General features: G+C 46.3%; 1 long non-coding RNA gene and 1 pseudogene across 1 annotated transcript; one reads left to right on the top strand and one right to left on the bottom strand.

Annotated features, from left to right (window-relative positions):
* Positions 1–5,721: 5,721 nt before the first annotated feature.
* 2310008N11Rik (RIKEN cDNA 2310008N11 gene) lies at positions 5,722–15,550 on the top strand. The gene is made up of 3 exons (NR_045904.1): positions 5,722–5,931; positions 14,840–14,982; positions 15,338–15,550. It is a non-coding gene; the product is annotated as an RIKEN cDNA 2310008N11 gene (long non-coding RNA).
* Positions 6,373–6,898, bottom strand: Gm29728 (annotated as a pseudogene).
* Positions 15,551–17,862: the final 2,312 nt, after the last annotated feature.

Genomic DNA, 17,862 nt, shown 5'->3' with positions numbered 1-17,862 from the left:
AAGGCATTGCCACAGAATACCGAAGTCCTAATGAGTCTGAATGGATACCTGTTTGTACTACTCAACTGGAAAAGCAGATTTTAGGCTGGGCTTAGAAATAACCCCAATACAGTTAGGTGCCCACATGAAGCCCCTATAGCTGGGATGCCACTGAACCCAGAGAGGCTCAAATGAAGGACAAAGCCTGTGTGTGTGTGTGTGTGTGTGTGTGTGTGTGTGTGTGTATTACTTAGAGGGATGCAGAACACTCCAGAACACAGGGCTCCTGACAGTTCTCAGCCTGGAAGAATCTCTTCATCACAGACAACAGCAATGTGAGCAAATGAATCCCCTGTCCTGACGCAGTTGCAGAGAGATGCTTGGAGCACTGCAGTGGACCTTGGTAGAGCTTGTTTTCATCAAGCAGAATCATGCTTATGGCGTATTTCATGAGTTTGTGGCATAATAAACAAAAAAGGAATGTCAGAGCACATATCTGATAGCAACTCTTCCCTAAGGATTGGACTTCATACTATTGAGACTCCTCTGCCTGTGGGACAAGACTGTGACAAGCACGGACCTGGCTCGCAGTGTGGCTGAGTGTGTGCATCTGTGATCTCTGGTTAGCAGATGAGCAACCAAAACGTCATGTAAGAAGCTCTTCACGTGATCAGATTATGGGATTTCACTTGTCCAGGAAGTGATCTGTCAAAAGTTTACCATAGGACTGAGAGCTGGCAGTTGGCAATAGAATAACACAGTAGGCATACCTATATTTAACTTTTTGTCTTCTCAAGCTCTTCCCCTCTCACCTTCTCTCTTTCTATTCTTCTGAGTCAGGGTATCACTATGTAGCCCAGGCTGGCCCTGGAGTTATGACCCTCCAAGAAGAAAGAGGTACAAGGGGAGGGAACCATTGGGGAGGGGGAAGCAATAAAACAAGATTTGGGCAATGGCATATGTCAGTTTCTGCCCCAGACTTCTTAGACTCAACCTTAGAGGCAGATGTGCTCTGCTCAGGCCAGCCCGCAAGGGCTTCTGGGTATTTTCTTTGCTTTGCTGGCACACCACGGTTCCACACGTAACTCTCTCTTCTTTGGTTGGGAATTTGTCATTTTCCCATAACCCTGTTGTGTTGCCTGTTAAGAGAAACCAGAAAAAAAAAATCCCTCCAACGTTCTGGGAAAGGCATCTAATTAAATTCCCGAAGAAGAGGTAGGAAAGCCCCCTCTGAAACATACAGATACAACTCCTAGAACCCAACGGCGACAGCAAGGAAAGAGGAGGCATTAGCCTGAGGAACTGGTAAACATGCTGATCTTTCTCAATGTCCTCTGCAAAGGAGCTGGTCCTGGTTTTAAAATAGCCCTCTGGTAAAAGCAACTATTTAAAGAGTATTGGGGTATGAGAAATGCAAAACAAAGTGTTGTTGATTAAAAACACATGGTTTGTTCTCGAGACGAGAGTAGCCAGCAAAATCAAATGTGACAGTGTTTTGGCTTTTCCTATCCCACAAGACATGATGGTGATTTATTAGAGTGATGTCAGCTGTGGTTAAAAAAAGTTTGCTGTGTTGTCTTAATAAAACGAGACTTTACCTTGCAGCTGTCAAACTCCCTTGCTCCTTTGGCTCCAGGCAGCAGCTGATAAGTCTTCCTTGGGCCTCCTCTGGGGGCTTCTCTCCAACGGGTAAATCTCTGCCTTTTAGAGAGTACGTGAGGTCATGGGGCACTGTGTAACCCTGCTGGTTCTATGGAGGTGCTGCGAGCTGACCCCAGCTTATTTGATTTGCAGAGTCAGCTCCGGCACCCAGCTTGCTTAAAGCAGGAGACATGGCTCAACCGGGCAAAGTGGTGGAGTCTGCATGGAGGGTGTCCCAATACAGAGAAAGGGGATCTGTCCTTGGCTTGGTAGTCCAGGTGGTAGGGGGCAGTATTTCTAAGGATAGATAATCTGCTAACAGAATGGCAAGTCAGACTGTTAGCTGGACACCGATGTTTCTAGGCTTCCGGTGGAGTTAGATAGTTTATGAGTTGAACGTTTTAAGTTGGAAAAGCACTGGATGCACCCAGCCTCCCTGACAGCCTAGCAACAAAGATATTGACAGTTTTCCCTTCTGACTGCCTGGCTACCTGGGAGCTGGGATTCAATCCTGCTGTAAACATTTCAAGTCAGTATAGTACCTCTGTTGCCAGCTTGGGAAAAGAACAAGACACCAAGCATCCAAAGTACTTTCTACAGAACACATGACTTTTGTCCGGCAAGGACTCCAGGTCGGGCTGAGTCTCAGTGGAATCCCTTTGCTTCTGAGAAGAGAAACTCTAGCAATTGAGGCAAGCAGGGCTAGCTGAGAGGGCACACGGCAGTCCGGGTGACTGATTTGGTAAGGATGAGCCGTTTAGGAAAGGACAATGGGCCACCTCAGGACTGATGCTTCATCCTCAGCCTCCTGTGGACCCAGGGGTCTTCTGTGCTGCTCAGCTTTCCTCTCCGTGGCCTTTGCTTGCCACACGTACAGTGCCCAATGCTAAGGACCACACTTGTGCTGAAGAACGGCCACTGCTTCCCAACTTCGTCATCTACCTCTAATCTGATGGCAGCAGCTTAAGGACTAGGAACAAGGCAGGGGATTCACAGTAGAGCCATCTCTCTGAGAGGAAAGGACCAGGAAGCCATACTGGGATGGGTCAGATATACCGAGTGTATCTGCTGCCTGCTCTGGTTTTCTGTCTTAGGAATAGGACTTGCTGAAAAGATGAGTGTTCTTTCTGTGCCGTGTTCCTCTCCCTGTCTTCCCCCAATGATGTCCACGGGAAGAGGAAATCCTAGGTGGTACAGACCTGTAGTCACCATACTTAGGCGGCAGAGGCAGCAAGATCAGAAGTTCAAGGCCTGGGTTCCATGAGACACCTATCTCAAAACCAACTAACGGACCGACCGACCGACCAACTAACCAGTGGGCTTTTTTTCTTTTAAGATTTATTTACTTATTTTACGTATGTGAGTGCACTGTCGCTGTCTCAGACACACCACAAGAGGGCATCAGATCCCATTACGGATGGTTGTGAGCCACCATGTGGTTGCTGGGAATTGAACTCAGGACCTCTGGAAGAGCAGTCAGTGCTCTGAACTGCTGAGCCATCTCTCCAGCCCTTCCCACCCAGCCCCCTACGGGTACTTTAAAACTTTCTTCTACTCACTCAGAAAGGGAGAAGGTAGCACTGTTCTTTATAAATGATTGGTACCGATACCTTTTCTCAGTTGAAGAAAAAACACACAAGCGACATCAGAACAGAGATGCAAAGACGGAAGCAGAAAAGCAGCCATGATCCTAGAAAATGGCCGTTAACATATTGGTGTGTTTCCTTCTATTCCTTTCTCCTTAAGTAGTAGCCTGGGGCTTTGTGAACGATCTGTGCTTAAGATCTATCTTTCTACTTTAATTACGTCTCTTCAGATGCCGTAAGACTTTAAGATCGCCTGGAATTGATTCTCATAATTTCCCCCCGGCGCTCGAGATTGTTTTCCCATTGCTCTTTCAGCTCCTGCTGGAGGTGGTAGCTCAAGTGGAGTCAATATGTGCTCAGACCTTCATGCTCCCACCTCACGTCTGAGCGTGTCACTCCCCGCTTGCCCCTACCCAGACTGCAATAACTTAAGATGCATTGACTCCTGTATCCCTTCTTCTCATATCATCTTTTAAAGCCACATACCTGCTCTCATCTTTCTTGCTGATTCTTTGCTTGTTCCTTCTTGCATTAGGGATGACTTAGAGGCAGTATTGACCCCCGTGCATCTGCCCCATTGCTCACCATTTGTTGCCGCACATCCTTCTTACAGCCCTTGGGGGAAGCTGCACCACTGTTTAGCTCCGAGATTATCTGAACGACTTCACTCTTCTGCTAGCTGCTTTATGGACTCAGTTCTCAGGTCTGGCTTCAAATGGGATACCTCCACGAAGCCCCTTCTTGATTGTGGCCCCGTTTATACCTCTTCATAATGGAGCTGTCTGGAGTTATACCACCATTTGTGTGGCTGCCACATAGTATCTGTGCCCCTGTCTCTTAGTCTATTTTTGTGCAGCGTTAGCAGACTATCACAGAGTGATAATTTATAAGGAAAATACATATATTGCTCATGATTACAAGGCTATGAATTCCAATATTAAAGTACTGGCATCTGGCAAGGGCTGCTGCTGTACCACATCCTGATGGAAGACATTATGTGGCAAAAGAGCTCCTTAGAGAGAGAGAGGATGGGAATATGAACACTGAAGAAGTTGGGCTTGATCCTTAACAAACACAGCCCTGGGATAGCTAGCCACACAGGGTGATATCCTTGGCAGTCTTGAGGATATTGCCCTCATGACCAATTTCCTTTTAAAGTCCAACCTCTAAATGCTGTTAGAATCACTGCAATCTCAACATGTCTTTTGGATAGCATTTTTTATATCGTAGCCCCCGCCCCCTAAATACACTCAACATAAGGCAGGGTGAGTCCATTTTTTGAACTACAGTATTTTGTTCCTATAGGCAGCCCTCGAGTGGGTCCCTTTCCTTCCCAGTGAAGCCCAACTGGTAAAAGTCTGTGAAGCTCACGGCATATAGTGACTGGCAACTATTGCGGACTAACCCTCAATAGTATGGTGAGATGTCAATGTATAAGATGGGCTCCTGAGCTGCCAGTGAGGTTGATCTGTGAAGCCTGGCTTTGCTACTTTGCCTCTGGTATCCAATAGGCACGTTCACTCTGGACAGAGCATCCGGGATTGAGCTCCTTTGTGGAGCAAAGCTTATACATCAGCCCTGTGGACTGGTCTCCTCTGAAAGAACTTCTGTAAGTTAGAGAGAGGTTTACTCCCCCTCCCCTTAAAACAGTTCAGTATTGATTGTCTCTGTTCCTCAGACAAACATCAGGTATGCTCAATAACCACTTACTATATACTGGCATTCTCTATAGCAGTAGGGTACCGGGCAGTGGGTGCAGAGAACTGAATAAGGCACACGGAGACCTCAACTGGGAAACGCTAATAACAGCTCAGCAAGTACGTCTTGACTTGTCACAACAACTTTGTGATGCTTATGCCATTAGGACCACTTTACAGTCCAGGACATGAAAACTTGGAGGGTTTGCATTTGAAGGAGCTACAGCTCAAGGCCCAAATGTTTTCACTTCAACTCCAGGTGCATTCCACCTTGGGAAGCTGCCAGATGTGGATTCACTGCTTCGCCAAGTCTCATGGTACAGGTCCCGAACCATCTGTGCTGATGCACTGGATCCCAGCACATATGATGGTTCCCAAGGATCTTGTTCGGACCCAGTCACATGGAAACACACCAGGAAGGCATCAGCGCTGAGAACTAGAGTCTAGAGAGGAATTCAGGGTGGTTACTCATCCTGGGCGCCAAAGCTGGTGACTAAGCCAGTGACCTTTATTTCAGGATAGTTTAAGAGGCACGTTTTCATCAACCATTGCACAGTGAGAGAAGATAGATGCACTGACTTACAGTACTGAATGTCTAACACTGGGGCATCTCAGCAAATGGTTTCATGGTTCACATTACATGGTACTCATGACCCTTGGAAAAAATTCATTCCAGTACTGACAGATCTATAGCTTTCTGGCTTAACATGTAAGGCAAGCAATCTTTGCTTCTCCTTTGTAGTTTTTTTTTTTTTTCCCTCACTGGTCTTGGCTTGGTTGGGCAGCATAAACACAGTGCCTTCGCTCTGGGGCATTCTGTCAGCCATTAACTGTGCAGGGAGTCCCAGCTTGAGCCTTAGCCTGGCTTAGACATGTCTGAGCAAGCCTGAAGAACTGCAATGTGGACCTGCTAGCAACCTATGTGTGCCTGAGACAGTAGAGCCTCCTGGGAAGGATGAAAGAATCAGGCACAACCTAGGTAACTAGATGTTGCTTGTATCAGGAAAGAAGCGACTGAACACTGTTTGGTGAGTGGCCACAACTGCATTCATCCATAACTCAGCCCCCACTGGACTTCTTAGGAGATGTGGGGAATGAATATGATGTGTATAGGAGGGGGGGGGGGTGGGAATGGGGAAGAAAGGAAGGAGGGAGGGGGGAGGGAAAGATTATGGTTTAAGCAATACATTGTAGTCACTGGGAAATGAACTCAGGACTGTTTTGTTTTTTTGTTTCTTTGTTTGAGAATTATTTATTATGTATACAGCATTCTGCCTGCATGTATGCCTGCAGACCAGAAGAGGGCACTAGATCTCATTATAGATGGTTGTGAACCACCATGTGGTTGCTGGGAATTGAACCCAGGACCTCTGGAAGAGCAGACAGTGCTCTTAACCTCTGAGCCATCTCTCCAGCCCAAGGACTTGTCTTGAGAATTAACCATAGTAGAGAGAGGTCCTGCCCTCAACTTTTTTTTAACAGTAATTTAAAGTTTATTCCAGCTATAATGTAGGTGATTCTGACTTCAAGGTAGCATCACATGGCATACTTCTGAGTCCATTCCCGATATATTCTGTTGTACTTATCTCTGTCTGTTTTATAGATCCATGCAATCTCTGGCACTAGGGGGTCATCTGGGTTTGGATCACATAGCAGTGAACAAATGGATAAAAGAACATTAGAAACAATTTAAGCAGGAGACCACTGTGATCTTAGAATATCAAGACAAATGCTGCCATTACTGTTAATATTTGGATGATAAATTTTAGTTGTAAACGCAACCTTAGGTGGTTTGAAGGGGTAGTCTGTAGGGAAATGAATTGTCAAAAAGAATAAACCACCTTGATATGGGCTGTCATTAGGTCCCATAATTGTGGCTTGCCAATGAAACATGTCATCTCCAACTGGACCTGCAGAACATTGTGCTGGAGGGTCATGGGCCAAATCACTAAGTTCCTTATTAATTCGTTTCAGCGCCATAGTCTGTGCTTTTCGCCAGGCTCCTCACTATCCCGAGGTGTACTCAAAGGTCCGGCCAAAACTCTTGATTATCCCGACAGTGGGGAAGGGTTGTCTCTTCTTCTCACACCAGCTCTGCCAAACACAGGCACCGAGGGCCGAGGCCTCCCTCGAGCTGCGGCCTTGGCCTCCTCCCCATGCAGCAGTTGGTGCCTCCCTGGCCCTACAGGGCTCATGCACACAGCACCCTGCCCTCAACTTTTATGGCAGAGCCTAAGCTTCTAAGGCCTTCAGCACCTATAGTTGCAAGGACTTTAGCACTCAGCAAGAGGTGGCTGTTTCCAGGGTCCTAGAAAGAAACCTTAAGCAAACCAAGGGGCAGGGGGAATGGTCAGTAAATAGATTTTTGCAGCTCTTGGGTCTCATCAGAGGCATCTGTCACATTCCTTCCACAAGGGCTCAGGGAATATCTTGGAAGATGGTGCAGAAAGATTGTAAAAGCTAGAAGACTGCTGTGCTCAAGAACCCACATCCACGGCTAGCACAAGAGTTGCACAAGATCAAGCTAGTCAACATTCTAGCATAGAGGGGCTCATGAGTCCCTACCCCTAGCTGAGGAGCTATTTAACAGTTAGTTGATGACTGGCAGGGGAGAAAGACTTAGTTTCTTTAAGGGTGTACTACCTGGTAGATCAACCATAGTCCAGTGTATGGACCCACACCCATGGATATATGGATTCTGTAGAATATTGAGGAAGAAGAAAGAGGAGGAGGGGGGAGAAAGGAGGAGGAGGAGGAATTGGGGATTGGGTGGCAGAAGTATAGATTGGGTCTGGGAGAAGTTAGGAGAAGGAGAAGAGGATGGATATGGTCATAATATATGGTATACATGTATAAAACCACTAAAGAATGAATAAAAGATTTTTTAAAATGGAAAATGTGATGATTTGTATAAACTTGGCCCAGAGAGTGGCACTATTAGAAGGTGTGGATTTGTTGGAGTAGGTGTGTCACTGTGGTGTGGGCTATAAGGCCCTCATCCTAGCTGCCTGGAAGCCAGTATTCTGCTAGCAGCCTTCAGATGAAGATATAAAACTCTCAGCTCCTCCTGTACCATGCCTGCCTGGATGCTACCGTGTTCCTGCCTTGATGATAATGGACTGAACCTCTGAACCTGTACGCTAGCCTCAGTGAAATGTTGTCCTAATAAGAGTTGCCTTGGTCATGGTGTCTGTTCATAGCAGTAAATCCATAAGACAGCAGATTACCAGGAAACTGTCTGTATGCTTTGAGCATATTGGGAGATATCCCCAATATCTAGAAATATTGGGGATACTTTAACCCCAAGTGAGTCGTGAAAGTTAAGTCATCATCACTCATGGGATAGGATGTTCATAGATCAAGGCCCAGGAGGACCACCATGCTGGAGGATTCCTGGAAGCTACAGCTCTGAGTCCACACCAATCTTGCTACTTTCTTTGGAATAAATCCATACTAAGAAGCCAATACAGATTGCTAGAGAGGTTCATAAGCAATCCAAGAATGAGTCTAGTCTAACATTGTTTTATAGACTAGATGCACAGCAGGCTAAAAGCCGCTTGAAGTAGCATGTCCAAACTCTATATTCAGTTTTCAGAAGAGCAGGAACTTTGTTTAAGGGGCAGTCAAGCTTTCCCTTCTGATATGACCTTTACTCATCCCTGTCTTGGATGCTGAATCCACTACCTTCTTGTACACATATGGTAGAGCATTGAATCATCTGCCAGTTTAGGACATTAGGCTGTAACTCTTCTAGGAGGAGACAGACAGACATGGTTTTAGGCAGTTTCATGTGTGCCTCAGCTGTAGTGTGGTCTGTTTCCTGAGGTCGGTGATTAGGAATGTTCTGGGGGAAAAAGCATGTCCTCTGAGAGGAATATAGACTATGCTGGGCTCAGTGAGAAAGGAACCAATGGAGTACCAGCCTTGTGGTGCATGCTGGGAATCCCCACACAATGGAGGCAGAAACAGGAGGATGGTGAGTTACTAGGCTAGCCTGGGCTGCATAGTTGAATGTTTCTAAAAAATAAAACCCAAACTAACCCCAAAACAAAAAATAAATCCCAAATGAGAGAGAGAGAGAGAGAGAGAGAGAGAGAGAGAGAGAGTTCTTTAGTTACTTTAAAACAAGTAGAATAATTGTCCACACAGGGAATGTAGTGCACAGATGAAAGATCCCTAGGAAAAACAGAGCAGGATAACTCCTCTTGGTAATGGTGTCCCTAGAAGGAAGACTGGGAGGAGCCTACACAGCCAGTGAAGTCACTTTGATGTCAGACATCATATGAAGAGTGACACTTTCATGAATATCTTATTTTGGCTGGGACGGTCCCAACACTGGTGGCCTACAGATAGAAATTTCATAAGTAAGCCCACCTCTAATCCAGAATGTACCAGCAGGGACCAGGCCAGCATAAACACTTGGCATCTTACCCATGGCCAGTTGACTCTTTGTATCTGCAGAAGACTGCTCAGTGGGAAGCCGAGCCTGGATCTGAGGCAGAAGCAAGCGTTGAGTTACTGATTATCAGTTCACAGAAGAGAAATAAATCAGGAGGTATGAGCACTGGCTGGCAGAATAATGATCCTCTAGACATGGCTCTATCTTAGTCTGGAACCTGCAAGCAGGGCCTGATATATGTGAGGATATATTATGAGGGTCAAGGATGCAGATAGGGATCCAACTGTTGATCAGTTGTCCTTGAGATGAAAGTGTGTGCCCTGAATATCCATGGGCCCAATGTAATCACAGGAGTCCTTGGAAGTAAATAAGGCAAACCAGGGACCCAGAATCAGTGGCGTTGTAAAAGAAAGAGTTGACTAGTTTAAATAAAAATGGCTCCCATAAACTTATAGGGAGTGATGTTATTGATGGTGTGGTCTTGTTGGAGTAGGTGTGCCCTTGTTGGGGTGGGTGTGGCCTTGTTGGAGTAGGTGTGGCCTTACTGGAGGAAGTGTGTCACAGCGGGTAGGCTTTGAAGTTTCAGAAGCTCAAGCCAGGTCCAGTGTTGTTCTCTCTTCCTGTTCATCTAGATGTAGAACTCGGCTCTTTCTCCAGCACCTTGTCTGCCTGAGTGCCACCAGGCTTCCTACCATAATGATAATAGACTAGACATCTGAAACTGCAAGAAAGCCTCAGTTAAACTCTTTCCATATAAGAGTAGCCATGGTCATGGGTTCTCTTTACAGCAATAGAAACCCAAACTAAGACAGATGACTATTGGATTTGAAGATGGAGGAGCTGTGAGCCAAGGAACAAGAATGTCCCTTCTAAGCTGGAAGGGACATTCCAGTTCCTCCTCTGAGCATCCGCAGAGGACTATGCTTTGCTCATGACTTAATTGTTGTCCCCCATAACCATTTCAGACCTGTGGCCATTGCAAGATAAAGACACTGCTTTAAGTCACTCTATTTGTGGTGTTCTGTCACAGCGACAGTAGGAGACTCATTCAGACCCCTACTGTTCTCCTGTGGTGCGTCAAGGAACATTTACCTGTGTTTAACCTAAGGATTTTATCCACCTGAGCACAGGTCTTTTTTAAAGCAGGAAGGACAGAATCAATAAGGTCACTAAGACCTCCGGCCAATTTCCCTTAACAAAGAGCTATCAAAGGGCCGTCAGCAGGACATCTTTAGAATACAAGGACACAGGGTTTGTGATTTACTTACAAAGTTACAGTAGGTAGAAAAGGGACTGTGTCCCACAGCAGATTTGGAGCTGGACTGTGACGTATTGGCAGTTGGCATTTGCTGTCCTGCCATGCAACGTATCCTTGGGGACAGAGGGTTAGCCTGGGACTACCCTAGGTGGCCTTTGGCTATCTTATCCATGACTTGAATGATACATGATCTCAGGAGATCGCTTTGATTATCTGTTGTTTTAAGGGTGCAGAAATGACTCCGAGAGAAAAACCACTGTGAAGGTCTCTTCCTCACCATCTTGCTCCTCCTACTGCCCCACCCTTCTCCTGCTCCTTGTTCTTGAGATAAGCTCTCATTATGTTGCCCAGCTGGCCTAGAACTTATTGCATAAGTCGGGCTGTCATGGGAAGAAATGCCCCTGCCCCAGGCTCCCAGGTAGGTGTACTACCTGGGACATATAAAAACCAAGCAGTTTTGTCCCATGTCCTCATGTATTCCCCACAACAGTTCCATGAGACAGTTATGCCAGGTGGGAACCCATCTTGTGGAGGAGGACGTAGAGAATTGGAGAAGCTAAGCCTATTTCTAAATCATTCCATTAGCTGTCTGAAGAGCCGCAAGTCAAATCTGATGTCAGAAGTCCCCGTGTTAACTCATGACACCTCCTGAGTGACAGCTCCTGGGTGATACTCTTGGACTTTTTGTGAACACGGAGCAATAAGAATAATAGTTTTATGCACAAATATGTGCAATTTTGAGTCTTACCCTGGCTTGGCTAAAAAAACCAGTCATGTGATCTTGGGTTAAGTCATTTCCTCCTTGGGGCTTCAAGTTTCTAGTCGCCGATTGGGAAAATGGGGTTAGACTCGTTATTTTTAAGAATAGAAGAAAGTTTATTGAGTGGTCACAAAACAGTCTCCCACACTGTAGTCTCTGCCTCCCCACATTCTCTTCTTGGCCATACATTCTTCACCCCATCTCTTGCCTGCTCTTGAGAACCCCTTTGCTCGATGTTTGGACTTTTTCTTTGTTAAAGGGTCACTGTAGTCTCTCTCTCTCTCTCTCTCTCTCTCTCTCTCTCTCTCTCTATATATATATATATATATATATATATACATACACATACATATACATACACACACACACACATACACACACACACACACACACACATATATATCTGCAAGAGAGGAGACAAGACAGTTTTTCTGTGTTGCTCACATCCCTTCTGGGAACCCTACCTCCATTTCCTTTGCCAGGAGTATTCATCTTGCAATCCCTAGACAACCTGGCTCTTGTGTCTTCAAGACAGAAGGCAGGTGGCTCTCCGGTTGGAGCACCATCTCTCAGTGAGTGTGACAGTGGTTCCATTTTATTTCTGACACGTGTTGTGACACAAGAGTGATCCCGACTTCAGAGGTCATTACTTCTCTCTTCTTTTCCCCCATCTTTCTTTTCTTCCTTCAAGATAATAAAATTACCAGACAAGCCTGTCCCTCCTGACCCAGTCTGGCTTCATAGATATTTTCTTTTTGGGCAAATGGCTCTAATCTCCCTGTCCAGACTTTGTCACACATCTAAGTGAGTTCAATTCTCCTCCGGGTCAAACCCCTACATGCTGTGGTTTTCCTTTGAGTGTGAACCTTTTGGTATCTTTTGATATGAAATGGCCACTCTTGGCCACTGGATATGACTGGACAAAAGATGAAGAGATTTCACTTTGAGCAGATGGGAAAAAGAAGGATCTCGTTCAGAACAGCTTTGGGTGGGACAAATATACACGGGAAAGAATAAGAAGGAAGAAGGAAGGTCCGATGCTGGTTTTCCAGGTCCTGAGAACTAGAGGCTCACACTAGCCCTTGGTAGCCAGTCAGGAACATAAAGGTCACAGTCAGATTAGCCCCATGCCATGCCCTTCAGGTCTCCAGAAAACAAGAACAATGTGGGACCAAAGGCTAACTCACACTTGGCTCTAGTGTTTAGATTCTGGGGTGGAGGAGAACCACAAATGACTAGATGTTGGGAGATTTGGTGATGTTTGAAAGGGAGACATCGGAATGGAGATTGGAGAGTGATTGAGTGTGTGTGTGTGTGTGTGTGTGTGTGTGTGTGTGTGTGCACACTTGTGTGCATGTGTACATGCATGTGCTGTGTGATAGTGATTTTGTCCATGGAGGTGGCAGAGCTATAGTCTAAGTGTGGGAATAAACAGAAACAAAGGTGGACACACAGGAACAAGCCTGGTGTGGATCTCCTCTAGTCCAGACCATGTGGAACTTCAAGAACTCCAAGCCCAGAGAAACTGTGGGTGCTCTGCAAGAGCTGCAGCCAGGCTCAGAAGTGCTGCTTGTTTCTATGTATATACGCTGTGCGTTGGCTTTTCTTTCTTGTCGACCTTCCAGTCACTCCTAAATTCGGTTCCGTTCTCTGCCTCTCCCTGCCTGCCAGTGCTCTGTGCTCCCAGCCAAGCAGTGACATTTCCCCGAGCACAGACTGTGCCATTTGAGAGCCCCAGATAGACTTCATTTCAGGGGTTTGACTCCTCCCGTCTCCTACAGTGCCTATGAGTGTGTGTGTGTGTGTGTGTGTGTGTGTGTGTGTGTGTGTGTGTGTCTTGAATCCCTAATACAAAGAAAAAGAAGAGTCACTCCTCTCCAGGGTCTAGGCTTGATAAGTAATTCACAGAGCCCAACAAACAACAAATAGCCCCACTGTCCCATGGAGGCTAAACCTGGATGGAGGCAGGGTCATCAGCCTATTGAATTATTCTGTCTGAAAGCCCCAACCCTCTTTTGAGGGTGCTGGGGGCAAGAGGAGGCTTATCCCACTCACTGTTCTGCTTGGAGACAGATGGCTCCAGGCCTCCTTTCCAAGTGTGTTCGCCCTTCTCTTGGTCCAGCGGGCCTGGGAGATGGTTTTGCTCACTCTCTGGCTTTCTTATTCTACCCCTCAGGCATAGGAAGGCGTTACTCAGTCCCAGCTAAGCTTGGTACTTGTTCCCAAGGGCCAGATTGCACTCTGCCAGCTGCAAGAAGGGCCTCCAGGCCTGTGTCTGGCTGTGCTTGACACAGGTCCGTGAATATGTTCCTTGCAGATCCCTGGTGCCTGTCTGACCTTGCTCTTCCGGAGGGCTCTGATGTGGACCCCCTTTTTTGGGTTTCCATTTTCATGCGTGGTCCTTGAAGGCGTCTCTTCTTTCATTTTGTTGAAGTATAGATTCATGAAGAATATGGAACCAAGAACAGGATGCAGGCTTTTGAGATCAGTTATCTGAATACTGGCCCTTCTCTCTGTCAAAGGTCTTCATTTCTCCTTCCGTTCAAACTTGCTGTGGACTTCATTTTTTCAGAGGAGGGATGCTGAAGGCTCTTTCTCCCTTTGAAGCAAGTGCCTGACAAACTCTCAGGCTTCATTATTGCCTCCTTTTTCAACTGTCCCATGACGACTGAAAGGCTCTGGATTGGATGGGGCTATAGGCATGGAGAGACAGCCAGAGGTGGTGTGGCTGGGGACGACGTGCTCTGAGCTGCAGATTAGCTCCCAGGTGACCATGTACATTGCACGGAGGGTTTGGTGGGACCGTGACAGGAGACATGGCACCAGAAAGAAGTGTATCCATTTAATTTTCTAATCTTATTAACTTCTATTAGTGTGATTTGCAGTTCTGGGGATCCCATCCAGGGCTTTGCTCTTGCAAGGCAAGTGTTGTGCGGATGAGCCAGAAGCATCCAATGACCCACCTGCTTCCCTTTCTTTCTCCACGCTGTTTCTCCTGGAGCTGGCTCGGCTGGGGGGAGTGGGAGAAAAGATGGTACTTTGAGGAGGGTGCCGTTCCTGCCAAGAAAGGGAACTGTCAGCAGGATGAAGCCAAAATGGGGTGGGCAACCAGACTCCCTTCCCTTGGGGTAGCTGAGGACGACTTTCTTGGTGGTGTGGCTGCCAGGCTGGCCTTTGAGCTCCTGTCTTGGTCTCAGAGATGCGCTCTCTGAAGCATGCTGGGATCCTCCCACTCCACCCCCTTATTTAAATGCAACCAAAGAAACGTAATTCTTTAAGGACTGTAAGTCCCCAGTACAGAAAGGTTGTCCACTGTCATCGAGATCATCAAGAACTGAACGGAACAGCATTCCTTAAGCATCCGCTGTGGCCAAGGCTTTAAACATGCGGCTTCCATCACAGGGCTGCTGCTGACAACAGCTGTCATTATAGTGATGGGCATGTTCATAGAGTGCCTTTCATGTGCCAGGCATGCTCGCATCCGAGCTCCACAATAACCCTTTTATTTCCAACTGACAGACTAAGGAAACCGGCTTAAGGAGCATGAGGAACTCGCCCAAGGCCATGTAACTACCTCAGCGGCAAGGCTGGGCCCTGGCCTTAGCAACCACCCTGTGCCTCACCTTCGTCATCGAGAAGTACTGAAGTCCAAGTTGCCACAGGCAAGTGGTGTGAAATCAGATGCATATGATTGCAGAGGCCACAGGGACTCTCAGAGGAGCCGGAAGAGAGGAAGGTGTGCAGGGGCTTCCGAAGGAGCTACGGCTTGGTATGGATTTAGGCAGGTGAAGGGTGCCTCAGGTCTTTCAGGATAGATTCAGTTATATGAATGGGTGTGAGGCAGCTGAGGATCAGGGAAGAGGGCAGAGAACAATGGGCGCACAGCTTAGTGAACTAGAGGGGAGGAAGAGGACACTAGCAGCTAGGCACTGGTGTCCCCATGCACTATATATATATATATGTATATGTGTGTATATATTGTAATATATATTAATTTTTTATTTTTATTTTTTGCAGGGCCTAGGGGAGAATGAACAAACCAGTCTAAATCCCAGTTCTTCAGGATTTTTTTCTTGCTGCTTTAACAGAATGCCTGATGTTAGATAGTTATATAAAATAGAAGGCCATTTGTCTGTCAGTGCTGAAGTGGGGAAGTCCAGGGGTATGCCAATGGTAAATGTGACAGTCACCTCAGACTCGAAGGCAAAAATACAATCATGGGCGAGAAAATCAGACCAACCTCTCTCTCTGTCTCTCTCTGTGTATGTCTGTGTATGTATGTGTGTGTGAGTGAGTGTGTGTATGTATGTGTGTATGTATGTATGTATGTATGTGTATGTATATATGTATGTATGTGTATGTATATATGTATTATGTGTATGTATATATGTATGTTTGTGTGTATATATGTATATATGTGTGTATGTATTTTGTGTGTTTGTATGTATGTGTGTATATGTGTGTATGTATGTGTGTATATGTGTGTATGTGTGTATATGTGTGTATGTACATGTGTATGTATGTATATGTCTGTATGTGTGTATATGTCTGTCTGTCTGTATGTGTGTGTACATGTGTATGTATTTTGTGTGTGTATGTATGTGTGTGTATGTGTGTATATGTGTGTATGTACATGTGTATGTATGTATGTATATGTCTGTATGTGTGTATATGTCTGTCTGTATGTGTGTGTACATGTGTATGTATTTTGTGTGTGTATGTATGTGTGTGTATGTGTGTATGTATGTGTGTATGTATGTATGTATGTGTGTATATGTCTGTCTGTCTGTATGTGTGTGTATATGTGTGTATGTATGTGTGTGTATATGTATGTATGTATGTATGTATGTATGTATGTATGTATGTATGTGTGTGTGTGTAAATGTGTATATGTATGTATTGTGTGTGTATGCCCATGCTCTTGAGCATGCATGTAGAAGCCTATGGAAAAGAGAAGAGGAAGTTAGAGTTACTGGAGCTGGAGTTTCAAGCGGCTGTGAGGGCCCTACATGGGTGCTTGGAGGCTGAATTGGGTCCTTTGGAAGAGCAATAGGAGTTCTTAAACATGGAGCCATCTCTTTAGCTTCCAATATATATGTTTTTCTTCTTGGTGTGGGGTCTTGAACCCAGGTCTCGTGTATGCTAGACAAATGTTATTTTTAAAGCATGGGACCCATTCCTGTGAGAAAGGCATTGCTCTGCACGTGACCTGATTAGAAGCCTTACTTCTTTCAGCAGTTAGAACAGCAGTTAAATATCCATGCCAGTTTTAGAAGGGACACTGAACCCACAGTGGTGAGGGCGCCTGCCGTGCTTCACTGGGGAGGACAGCGATCATTCATGTATGGACTTAGACTGTGTCTCTGTTTATTATCTGTCACGTAAATGCCACCCACAGTTGCCAAGGTCCTGCCCTCAGATGACACACTCTGTGTCATCGCTACTCTTCCCCAACCTCAGGGCCCTCAACACTGAGTCATCCAGCCCAGTTGTTGCGTCTGTTTTCCCCCTTCTTTTCTGTCACCATCCTCTTTGAGATCGCTGTCATTACATGCCTGTGTGATTACAGCAGACTCCTGACTGCTCTCCTGCCTTCTGTCAGTCATCACATCCAGCCACCCTGTACCTTCTCAAAGGATTCATTCTCCCAAAGTCCCATCCTTCTGATCTTGCTTGCTCTCTCAAACCTGTGCTAACTCACCTGGCCTCTGAGGTTGAGGCTAGTCTTTTAGCTGAATCACCTACAGTCTACTTTCCTCTATCGATCGATTGGCTTTGTTTGTCCATGCACCAGCAGGCTATGCCTTGTGCTGTTGAGACTTCACCCTCACACCATCTGCCAGGACCACACCCTCTTCTCCTTGACACCTAGCTGGCTGCTTTCAGCCTGGTTTTCTAAAACTAGCCCAGTCCCACAACTGTCCTCCGAAGGTGCTGTTCCCCAGCCCAGTTTCTGAGCTCTCTTCTTGATGGGAATTGTTTACATTTCTCCGTGTCTTGCTCGTTGAGCCAATGACAGATCTCCAAGGAAAGCCAAACGTGTCTCTAGATGTCTGGGAAAGTCCACATCATTTGACTTTTGGTTCCTCTAGATTCCTCGTGAAGAGCCCCATTGAACATACAGTAGTTAGCATGTATGTGGGACTGGAAATTATGGTAACAAAGTAGTGGAGGCTGGGAGAAGATTCCTTTTTGGTAAAGAGAGGCATAGAGCAGAGGCAGTCGTTCACGCTCTGGAAACCTTTGGTGCTTCTGTCTGGGCCATGGGCAGCTCAGCCTTGCTTTTCTCCTCGGAAACTGCCCCCTCCTACCCTTTTACAACTCCTAGTCCATGCAGAATGCAAATGGGGGTTGGGTGAGCATTGGCGAGCTTTGGCACTTAAAGGTAAGCGCTGCTGCTCGCATGACGTCCCTCAGGCACCACTGGGAGTGTTTGAGGAGTGAATGCTTCGACAGATGAGTTTGGAGGCCAGAATGAAGAATGGCAGACAGTGGAGCGCACCCGTCATCCTTTAGCACTAATGTGCGGGCCGTCCATCCAT

The sequence above is a fragment of the Mus musculus genome, chromosome 8, assembly GCF_000001635.26.
Source record: "Mus musculus strain C57BL/6J chromosome 8, GRCm38.p6 C57BL/6J".
Lineage (NCBI taxonomy): Eukaryota > Metazoa > Chordata > Mammalia > Rodentia > Muridae > Mus > Mus musculus.
The sequence above is the reverse complement of the archived record's forward strand: the minus strand, read 5'-3'. Positions and strand labels throughout refer to the sequence as shown.